Raw genomic sequence first — 12,490 nt, 5'->3', positions numbered from 1 at the left:
GAACATCTCAGCCAGGCCCCATCCCTGTAACCCCCTAGGGACAGCAAGGCAATTTAACATGGCCAATCAACCCAATCTGCACACCTTTTGGACTATGGGAGGAAACCACAGCACCCGGAGGTAATCCACACAGGCACAGGGAGAATGTGTAAACACCTCACAGTCATCCAAAGCCAGAATTGAACACAGGTCCATAGCACTGTGAGGCCGCAGTGCCAACCACTGTGCTGTCCCAAACCAGACAAAGACTTAAAATGACTGAATCAACATCTGTCTATGACCCCGAACAAAGGAACTAACCTTGCAGTATCAAGGAAACCATGTATTATCATCCCTAAGGAGCCACTAACAGCCTTGTGGGTTACCCAGACCAAACTCAAAGAGGGCTAAAAAAAAACATCTGCATTTCAGGATCCAGGCTGGCCAACAGGAGTCTGCTCATCTGCCAAGAGAAAGAGTCTGCAACCTTTCCTTTAGTTCTTAAATGATTGCGACTTCTGACAATTTCGGGGACCCAGCCGAAGGATATGCATCCCTTGTCAAAGACAGTATGGGCCACTGGCTTGTGGAACCAGTAATATTGTGTTGCTGAACTGCTATTTTATCACCTGATGAGTATCCTTACAAAGAGCTCAGGTCCAGGTTAGAAATCTGGCCCCAGCTACACTGCTTCTGATGGAAATTCCATACCATCACTCACAAAACAGGAATGCAGAGATTAATCTATCTCATGATGTAAAGTTAACACTCACTGGAAAAGTGAATTGCCTAGCATTAGTTTTCAGCTCAATGATCTCTGTGAAGGAATGGTTCATTGGACTTTGATTCTTGATTCTGGAACAGATGCGAACCAATATTTATTTTTTCTGTGGTCTCTGCATTCTAAGCCTTTCTCTTCTCTATACCTCTGTTACTTTGTGAATGCAAGGAAGCAAATTTGCAATCCTCCCACGTTTTTAATGTGTTCAAATAAACTAACTCTATGAGTTCATCCTCTCAAAGTTGCTGTGGAGTTATTAATAGAAAGTTTGATCACATCAAAACTGAGGGGTTGGGGAATATGCCATCACCTTATAAAGGGGCAACAAATCAAATCATCTTTCTATTTACTGGTGAATGGTGAGAAAAGAAATTAATGTTGTTTAAATTCCTGTCTGTAATATCAGCCTTTATTCCTTCCCCTTCTTCATTTTCCTCTCCCTCCAACTGAGCAAAACCAGGTTCCCAGTACTCAGCTTGGAAATTGATTAGTTAACTTTAAAAATGCTAGTGTATAGAACTAAATAGAATGTGCAGCATGGAAAGAGTACATTTGGACCAAATGTTCCATACTCCCTTCACCCCTAAAACCATATGGGCAGATCCTTTTACTCTCTAGCCTTCCAAGTATTAAACTTGCTACTCTTTAACAGTAGGGCAAACACTTTTAGGGTAAACATTTCCTAACTTATGCAATTACTTCCCTTCAATATCTAGTTCCTCTCTCATGATATTCATTCACCTTAATTGTCCCTCCACCCCCCTCCCACCTCATGCTTCCATATCACATACTCCCATCCTTAGTCCCTTTCTCCTCATTCCAGTCCCTTCTCATCCTTATCCCTCTTCCACCCTGAACTGAGAACTTGTTTTCCAGCATTAAGATGTGATTTTTGTAACGTGCTACACATAAAGTGCTGAGAATCTGAAAAGGTGGGGGGAATATTAGAATAGGGCCAGGACGAGAAGGATATGACAGGAGTATTTTATCTGCAGAATACGGTCCAAAATTGCCAAGATCAAGGGTATAGGAAGCAGTCCACTGACAAGGGAGTAGTTAAAAAACGGATAGGAAGTTACCAATAAAACAGAGAACGGAAGAGCAGAGAATGACTGCTACAAGCAAGTGGAGGGAAAATAATAGTGGATCAGAATGAATGGAGAGATATGAATAGTGGGGCAGAATTCTTGACAATAAAGGTTCAGAATGGCTGGAGGGGGTTATAATGATGGCTCAGAATGCATGCCAGAGGAGTAATGGGATAAAATGGGTGGAGAGAGAGTATGATTGACCAGAATAGTTGACCTGAACAAGATATAAAGGGCAAGAATCGGCTAAGATAGTGGAAGTGACAGAAATAGGCGGGAACTTTGTAAAAAGTATTATATTTCATTAAAAATAAATTACAATTTTTTAAAACCTTACCCTGAATACTTGCAAAGTCTGAATCAGCAGTACCTAAAGGAAATAAGTCTTACCATACATAGGAGGATGGAAAGTAGAGGAAGAAATTGGCTGGATAAGCTATTTTTTATTGAGACTTTGACAAAATGAAGCAAGGTAATAGTTGTGCAACATAGAAAGTCTTTGGAAACATGCTACCTTTGTTGATTCTGTAATATTGTAAATCAGAAATGAGAAAGAAACAATGTCAGCCAAGCTTCCATTCCTAAGTATAATTCAGTGACTCCTGCTGAAATGTTCATGTGCACAAAAATCAGGAACAGCTTGGTTGTAATATTTTTCCATATTCATCAGCCTCTCGACACCTAGCCTCTCGGCACAGGTATGGAAATACAAGAGGGCTGTCAGTGCCTACAGAATGTCCTAGGGAGTGTCAACATTTTCAGGAGGACAAGTAAAAAATTTAAAGGTCAAAAAAGACATGGTTTTGTCTTAGACGTATTTATATTGGATTATTCTAAGCTAATGTTTATAAGTGAGCAAAGCTTCACAGTTAATCCAGATACCTCTGCATGAATGGCAGATTTAAACCTATGATGACCTTGGTAAATAGCCAACTGACATTCATGGCATTAACTTGCGTATGACCTAGCTGCTTTGCAGCAAGAGACTTCCTTTGCCTGATTGCAATCTGGTTAATTCTGCCGCAAAGAGTACACATGGATATCAGAAGGCTTTGGATGCTCTGAGAACCGTCATTCATAGCCAGAAAATGTCTTTAAGGGAGAATGGGAGAGGCAAATGTGAGAGAAAAGAAAATCAGAAAAAACCAGAGGGAAAAATGAGGCAGCATATTCCCAAGCCCAAGATTCCCAAACCACCAAAGTCCTGTCTGAAACTGGAACAAAGCCCCCAGCTCCAGAAACAGCATATTTGGAGCACCATAGATCCTGGCACTGGCCCCAGTGCCCCAAGAATAATGTGGAATCCAGCCTTTAGGAGCCACAGGCCTTGCAATTATGCAAAATCAAGGACTACAGAAACAGAACTGAGCCCAGTGTTCCAGAACCAAAACTAAACCTAAGACTCTGATCACGACATATGTGCCCATGTTCCAGATCCAACACAGGACCCAATCCATCCAGAGTCTAGCATTCCAGAACTGTCACAGAGTCTGGTACTCCAGACCCAAAGCCAAGACTTGGACTCTGGTCCCAAAACAGGTCCGCAGTCAACAGAGATCTTCACACCCTGACTGTGAAAAAAAGGCCATTGCTCCAGAACCAACAGAGTCCACTGACCTAGAACAGACACAGGGCTGAATGCAGTTGAATAGAACCTTGTGCTCCAGATCCAGCGAAGAACCTAACACTCTGGAAACAGTATAAAAACCTGTCTCCTGACTCAGAATAGAGCCCAGCTCTCCAAAAAGCAGCACCCAGTGTGCTTGGTAGCCAACAAAATGATACAATCTCTCAAAATTGAGGAACAAGGATCAGCAAAAGGCCCTGCTCCAGTGCCAGAACAGGGCCCAGTATTCTGGTAGCAATAAAGACCTAGAACCAGCAGAAAACTATACGCTCCAGAACAGACACTGAATCTAGCACCCTGAAATTGGAATAAAAATTAAGTGCTGGAAAAACATAGTAGGTTTGCCAGTACCTGTGGAAACAGAAGCAGTTAACATTGAGTCAATTACGGTTCAAGTCGGCAACCTTTCGAATCATAGAATCCCTACACTACAGAAGGAGACCATTCAGCCCATTGAGTCTGCGCTGAGAACAATCCCACCCAGGCCCTATCCCCATAACCCCACATATTTACCCTGCTAATCCCCCTGACATTAAGTGTCAGTTTAGTATGGCCAATCCAAGTAGCACGCACACTTTTGGAGGAAACTGGTGCAGCCGGAGGAAACACACGTACTTGCAGAGAAAATATGCAAACTCCACACAGTCATCTGATGCTAGAATTGATACCTGTCAGTGAGACACAGCAGTACTACTTACTGTGCCACTTACTTGTCCTGTTTTTATTTCACATTTCCACTATTCGCAGTATTTTGCTTTCAATTTACTCTGAAATTGGAACAGAGGCCAGTGTTCCAGAAAGAACAGTGCCAGTCCTCCCAGTACAGAAGCTATTTCCTATGGACAAGCCCTCCGTATACACAGGATTTTCTCAGATGAGGAGGATCGTGACAGACACCTCCAGACCCTGAAAGATGCCCTCATAAGAACAGGATATGGTGCTCGACTCATAGATCGGCAGTTCCGATGCGCCACAGCGAAAAACCGCACCAATCTCCTCAGAAGGCAAACACAGGACACAGTGGACAGAGTACCCTTCGTCGTCCAGTACTTCCCCGGAGCGGAGAAGCTACGACATCTTCTCCGGAGTCTTCAACACATCATTGATGAAGACGAACATCTCGCCAGGGCTATCCCCACACCCCCACTTCTTGCTTTCAGACAACCACACAACCTCAAACAGACCATTGTTTGCAGCAAACTACCCAGCCTTCAGGAGAACAGTGACCACAATACCACACAACCCTGTCACAGCAACCTCTGCAAGACATGCCGGATCATCGACACGGATACCATCATCACACGTGAGAATACCATCCACCAGGTACATGGTAAATACTCTTGCAACTCGGCCAACATTGTCTACCTGATACGTTGCAAGAAAGGATGTCCCGAAGCATGGTACATTGGGGAGACCATGCAGACGCTACGACAACGGATGAATGAACATCGCTCGACAGTCACCAGGCAAGACTGTTCCCTTCCTGTTGGCGAACACTTCAGTGGTCACGGGCATTCAGCCTCTGACCTTCGGGTAAGCATTCTCCAAGGCGGCCTTCACGACACACGACAGCGCAGAGTCGCTGAACAGAGACTGATAGCCAAGTTCCGCACACATGAGGACGGTCTCAACAGGGATCTTGGGTTCATGTCGCACTATCTGTAACCCCTGTGACTTGCCTGGGTTTGCAAAACCTCACTTACTGTACTGTCTGGAGACAATACACATCTCTTTAAACTGTGATCAGTGCTCCTTCCACTCACATTATCAGCCACTTCAGGTCTTGAACAGCAGGTTAGGTGTAAGGATTCGCATTTTAATCAGTAATCTCTAAACTGTCTGTGCTTTATATGCTCTGTCTGAGGCCAGAACTCTCCATTCACCTGACGAAGAGGCAGTCCCCTCGAAAGCTTGTGAGTATATTATCAAATAAATAGGTTGGACTAAAACCTGGTGTTGTCAGACTTTTTACTGTGTTTACGCCAGTCCAACGCCGGCATACCCACATCATATGTGGTTTACTTAGACCTTCAGAAGTTTTTCAACAAGGTCTCACACAGCAGAATACTGTGTAAAGTTAAAGCAGGTGGGATTGTGGGTAGTATCTTGAGCAGGATAGAAAACTAATTAGCAGATGGGAAGCAGATAGTTGGCATAAATGTTGTTTTTCCAATTGGCAAGTGGGGATGGGAGGGGGATGAGGGGGCGAGGTGATAGTGGGATACTACAGGGATCTGTGCTATGGTCTCAACATTATATATTAATGAGTTGGAAGAGGGAACTATGTTTATTATGTCCAAATTTGCGGATGATATAAACTTGGGTCGATGGTGTGTTGCCTCTCTGGTGCCAGGGTCAGGGACCTCTCTGAGTGGTTGCAGGACATTCATAAGGGGGAACGGTGAGCAGCCTGAAGTTGTTGTACATATTGGTATCAACAACATAGGTAGGAAAAGGGATGAGGTCCTGAAGAGTGAATATAGAGAATTAAGCAGAAGGCTAAAGTGCAGGACCTCGAAGATAGAAATTTCTGGATTACGACCAGTGCCACGTGCTAGTGAGAGTAGGAAATAGGAACATTAGGCAGATAAATGCATGGCTCCAGTATGATTGGATAAGCTGATTGAGTGTGCATATGAATAGCAGATGCAGTATAAAGTGGATAAATGTGAGGTTACTTCAGTAGCAATAATAGAAAGACAAATTATTATTTGAGTGGGTGGAAATTGAGAGAGGTGGATACTCAGTAAGTCCAAGTGAGGGCAACAGAATGGTGACACTGATTGACAATTGCAGCAAGATTTGCACAGGTGCAGTCACTGCTATCAGAAGGTGGTTTGTGGAGGAGCTGTTGTAAAAGGACATTTAAACACCAAACACTTGGGATGTTTCCCTCCCAACCTCCTCCTCCTCTAAAATAAAGTCACTGGGAGGACCACAAACAGGGAAAAGATGAGTTGAGATTCTTTTATCCTTTTACCTGTTTCAGGGCAATATGGTAGCAAGGACAGTGGTTTGCTCCTCCTGCCAAATGTAGGAAATTAGGGAACAATCTAGTCTCCCTGACAACTTTGTCCAGAGGAAGAGTGTTCAGCTGCAGCTCCTCACAGACCGCATTGTTTTGTTGAGGCAGCAGCTGGATGCACTGTGGAGCATACAGGGTGTAGAGAATGTGATAGACATTAATTATAGGGAGGTTGTCACACCAAGGTTCAGTCAGGTAGAAAGGTGACTGCCAGGAGAGGCAGGCAGGTAGTGCAGGAGTCTCCTGTGGCTATTCGCCTTTCAAACAGGTATACTATTTTGGATACTGTTGAGGGGGATAGCCTGTCAGGGGAAGATACCAGCAGCAGCCAGGCATGTGGTGCCACAGCTGGTTCTGCTGTAGAGCAGGGTTGGGCAGTAGTAATAGGGGACTCGCTAGTTAGAGGCACAGACAAGCGTTTTTGTGGTTGTGATCGAGACTCCAGGATGATGTGTTGCCTTCCGGTGCTAGGGTCAAGGACCTCTCTGAGCGATTGCAGGACATTCATAAGGGGGAGGGTGAGCAGCCTGAAGTTGTTGTACATATTGGTATCAACGACATAGGTAGGAAAAGGGGTGAGGTCATGAAGAGTGAATGTAGAGAGTTAAGCAGAAGACTAAAGTGCAGGACCTCCAAGGTAGAAATTTCTGGACTACTACTAGTGCTATGTGCTAGTGAGAGTAGGAATAGGAACATTAGGCAGATGAATGCATGGCTTGAGAGCTGATGCATGGCAGCAGGGTTTAGATTTGTGGATCATTGGGATCTCTTCTGTGGAAAGGTGACCTGTTCAAAAGGGATGGGTTACACCTGAACTGGAGGGGGACCAGTATCCTGGCAGGGAGATTTGCTACACCCACTTGGGAGGGTTTAAACTAGTTTGGCAGTGGGGTGGGACCCAAAACAGGAGGGAGACAGAAGAAAAGGTTGAGGAGAGCACAGAAGTTAAGGAGAACACATTAAATAGTAAAGGCAATATCAGTAATCCTAGTACTAGACAGACCAGGCAAAACCAAGACAGAGAGCATTTCAATGCAAGAGGCAAAATAAATGAACTCAGGGCAATGGGTGGGTACATGGGAGTGGGATATTATAGCAATTACTGAAATATGGCTAAGGGAAGGACAGGGCTGGCAGCTCAATGTTCCATGGTACTAGATGCTATAGGTAAGAGAGAGGGGAAGTTTTGATTAAGGAAAACATCATAGCAGTACTGAGAGGAGATATATCTAAGCATTCACCCACGAGGTCTATATGGGTAAAACAGAGAACAAAGAAGGGGGAAACCACTTTGATAGGGTTGTACTGTGGCCCCCAAATAGTTGGTGGAAAACTGAGGACCAAATATGTAAGGAGATTACACATAGGTCCAAAAAAAAGTATTAGCTTGGATGGAGAGAAATTTGTTGAGTGTATTCAGAAGGAATTTCTCATTCAGTATATGGATGGCCTGACTAGGGAGGGGGCAAAACTTGACCTCCTCTTGGGAAATAAGGAAGGGCAGGTAACAGAAGTGTTAGTGAGGAATTATTTTTGGACTAGTGATCACAATTCCATTAGTCTTAAGATTGCTATAGAGAATGATAAGTCTGGCCCAAAAGTTAAAATTCTAATTGGGGAAAGCCAATTTTGATGGTATCAGACAGTATCATGCAACAGTTAATTGGGGGAATCTGTGGGAAGCCAAAGGGATGTCTGGTGTGTGTTAACCAAGGTTCGGGCTAAGCACTCTTAGAGTGAAGAGCAAGGCAGGTAGAAGTAGCAAATCCTGAGATAACTCAGGGTATTGAGGCCCTTAGGGACAGTCAGCATGGCTTTGTGAGTGGAAAATCATGTCTCACGTTTTTAATTTAGTTTTTTGAAGGGGTGACCAAGAAGGTAGATGAGGGCAGTGCAGTTGATGTTGATGGACTTTAGCAAGGCCACTACATGGTAGATTGTTGCATAAGGTGGAATCTCACAGGGTCCAGGGTGAGGTGGCCAGATGGATACAAAATTGGCTGGATGACAGAAGACAGAGGGTGGTTGTAGAGGATTGTTTTTCAAACTGGAGACCTGTGACCAGCAGTGTCCCTCAGGGGTTGGTGCTGGATCCATTGTTATTTGTCATTTATATTAATGATTTGAATGAGAATTCAGTAGGCATGGTTAGTAAGTTTGCAGATGACACAAGATTAGTGGTACGTTCTTCACACAGTGAAGAAGATTATCTAGGATTGCAACAGGATCTTGATCAATTGGGCCAGTGGGCTGATGAATGACAGATGGAGTTTAATTTAGATAAATGCGAGATGATGCATTTTGGTAGATCGAATCAGGGCAGGACTTATTCAGTTAATGGTAGGGTGCTCGGTAGAGTTACAGAACAAAGAGATCTAGGAATACATGTTCATAGCTCCCTGAAAGTGGAGTCACAGGTGGACAGTCTGGTGAAGAAAGCATTCAGCATGCTTAGTTTCATTGGTCAGAACACTGAATACAGGAGTTGGGAAGTCTTGTTGAAGTTGCACAAGACATTGGTAAGGCCACACTTAGAATACTCTTTACAGTTCTGATCACCCTATTATAGATAGGATATTATTAAACTTGAAAGAGCGCAGAAAAAAATTACCAGGATGCCACCAGGACTTGATGGTTTGAGTTATAAGGAGAGGCTGGATAGACTGGGACATTTTCGTAAGAACATAAGAAATAGGAGCAGGAGTAGGCCATCTAGCCCCTTGAGCCTACCCCGCCATTCAATAAGATCATGGCTGATCTGAAGTGGATCAGTTCCACTTTCCTGCTTTCTCCCCATAACCCTTAATTCCCCTGTCTATCAAAAACCTATCTACCCGTGACTTAAATATATTTAGCGAGGTAGCCTCCACCACTTCAACAGGCAGAGAATTCCAGAGATTCAACCCCCCCCACTTTGAGTGAAGAAGTTCCTCCTCAACTCCGATCTAAATTGCCCCCCCCCACTTATCAAGGCTGTGCCCTCTAGTTCTGCTATCCTTTCTAAGCAGGAAGAATCTCTCGACCTCTACCCTATCCATCCCCTTCATTATCTTATACGTCTCTATAAGATCGCCCCTCATCCTTCTAAACTCCAACGAGTACAGACCCAGTCTATTTAGTCTCTCTTCATAGTCCAACGCCCTCATCTCCGGTATCAGCCTAGTGAACCTCCTCTGCACTCCCTTCAAGGCCAATATATCCTTCCGCAAGTGCGGTGACCAAAACTGCACAGTACTCCAGCTGTGGCCTCACCAGTACACTGTACATTTGCAGCAAGACCTCCCTGCTTTTATATTCTATCCCCCTCGCTATAAAGGCCAACATTCCATTTGCCTTCTTGATCACCTGCTGCACCTGCAGACTGGGTTTTTGCAACTCATGCACAAGGACCCCCAGGTCCCTCTGCACCATAGCACGCTGCAGCTTTTCGCCTTTTAAATAATAATCCCTCCTACTATTATTTCTGCCAAAGTGGATAACCTCACATTTGCTAACATTATACTCCACCTGCCAGGTCCTTGCCCACTCACTTAGCCTATCCAGATCCCTCTGCAGACTTTCCACACCCTCCACGCAATTTGCTTTTCCACTCATCTTTGTGTCATCAGCAAATTTCATCACCCTACACTCAGCCCCCTCCTCCAGATCATCTGTATAAATGGTAAATAAGTTGAGGCCCCAGCACCGATCCCTGCAGCACTCCACTAGTCACCAACCGCCAACCAGAATAGCACCCATTGATACCAACTCTCTGCTTCCTATTAGACAGCCAATCCTCTATCCACGCTAACATCTTACCCCCAACTCCGTGCACCCTAACCTTCTGTAGCAACCTTTTATGAGGCACCTTATCAAACGCCTTTTGGAAATCTAAAAACACATCCACCGGTTCCCCTCTGTCTACCACATTAGTCACATCCTCATAGAAATCCAATAAATTCGTCAAATATGACTTCCCCTTAACAAATCCGTGCTGTGTCTGCTCGATCAAACCATTCTTTTCTAGGTGCCTCGCTATTTCTTCTTTGATGACGGATTCTAGCATTTTTCCAACTATAGATGTGAAACTAACCAGCCTATAATTCCCTGCCTTTTGTCTGCTACCTTTTTTAAACAGCAGCGTAACATTAGCCGTTTTCCAATCTGGCACTTCCCCGGAATCCAGTGAATTTTGGTAAATAGTTACTAAGGCATCCACTATCACCTCTGCCATTTCTTTCAGAACCCTGGGATGCATTCCAACCGGTCCTGGGGACTTGTCTACGTTCAGTCCTATTAGTCTATCAAGCACTACCTCTCTCGTGACAGTAATCGCATTCAGGCCCTCAACTCCTAACATCCTTCTATCTTTAAGATCCGGCAAACTATTTGTGTCCTCCTCCGTGAAGGCCAAGGCAAAAAACTTATTTAAAGCCTCAGCCATTTCCTCATCTCCCACCGCTAAATCCCCCCCTCATCCTCTAAGGGTCCAACATTCACTCTAGCCAGCCTCCTCTTCTTTATATATTTGTAAAAACTTTTACTGTCCTTTTTTATATTTAGTGCTAGTTTAGCTTCATAGTCTACCTTTCCTTTCTTTATCACCTTCTTAGTCAATCTTTGTTGATTTTTAAATTTTTCCCAATCTTCTAATCGCCCACTACTTTTAGCCACTCTGAACGCATCAGCTTTTAATTTAATACTCTCCTTTATTTCCTTAGATAACCACGGCTGGTTATCCCTTCTCCTACAGTCCTTCTTTACCATCAGAAAATATTTCTGCTGAGTACCAAAAAAGATCTCCATAAAAATCCTCCACTGTTCCTCAGCCGTTCTACCAACCCAATCTGCGCCCCCAATCTACATTCGCCAATTCCGCTCTTATCCTATTGTACTTCCCTCTGTTCAAACAGAGGACACAGGTTCGGGACCCTACTTTCTCATCCTCCATCTGCATTAAAAATTCAACCATACTATGATCACTCGTCCCAAGAGGATCCCTCACAAGAAGATCCCTAATTCTACCTGCCTTGTTACACAACACCAGATCTAAGATAGCTCGCTCCCTCGTAGGTTCCGTCACATACTGTTCAAGGAAACTATCCCAACAGCATTCCAAGAACTCTTCCTCAAGCCCACCACGTCCGACTTGGGTCATCCAATCAATATGCAGATTAAAATGCCCCATAATTATCGCCGTTCCGTTTCTGCACGCATCATTTATTTGCTTGTTTATAGCCCGCCCCACCTCTAAGTTATTATTTGGGGGCCTATCGACCACACCCACCAGCGTATTCCTTCCCTTACTATTCCTTATCTCCACCCACAACGATTCCACGTTTTGCTCTTTGGAGCCTATATCGTCCCTTACTACCGCCCTGATATTATCCTTAATTAACAGTGCCAACTCACCCCCTTTTTCCTCCTGTCTATCCTTCCTAAACACTTGATACCCCTGGACATTCAGCTCCCAGTCCCTGTCACCTTGCAACCACGTTTCCGTAATGGCCACTAGACCATATCCATTTGTGCTGATCTGTGCCATCAGCTCATTCACTTTTTTCCTCTGGAACATAGAAGGCGTAGGATGATCTTATAGAGTTCTATAAAATAATGAGGGCTAATAGATCAGCTAGATAGTCAATATCTTCTCCCGAAGGTAAGAGAGTCTAAAACTAGAGGGCAGAGGTTTAAGGTGAGAGGGGACAGATACCAAAGGATCCAGAGGGGCAATTGTTTCACACAGAGGGTGGTGAGTGCCTGGAACAAATTGCCAGAGATAGTAGTCGAGGTGGGTATAATATTGTCTTTTAAAAAGCGTTTAGATGGCTATAGAGGGATATAGGCCAAACATGGGCAATTGGGACTAGCTTAGGGGTTAAAAAAAGGGTCAGCGTGGACAAGTTGGGCCAAGGGGCCTGTTTCCATGCTGTAAACCTCTATGGCTCTATGACCTTGGAGTCCTCATGCATCGGTCACTGAAAGTAAGTGGTACAACAGGCAGTACAGAA

The sequence above is a fragment of the Carcharhinus amblyrhynchos genome, chromosome 14 (genome assembly GCF_965287045.1).
Source record: "Carcharhinus amblyrhynchos chromosome 14, sCarAmb.v2.hapA, whole genome shotgun sequence".
NCBI lineage: Eukaryota > Metazoa > Chordata > Chondrichthyes > Carcharhiniformes > Carcharhinidae > Carcharhinus > Carcharhinus amblyrhynchos.
This window is presented reverse-complemented; position numbering follows the sequence as displayed.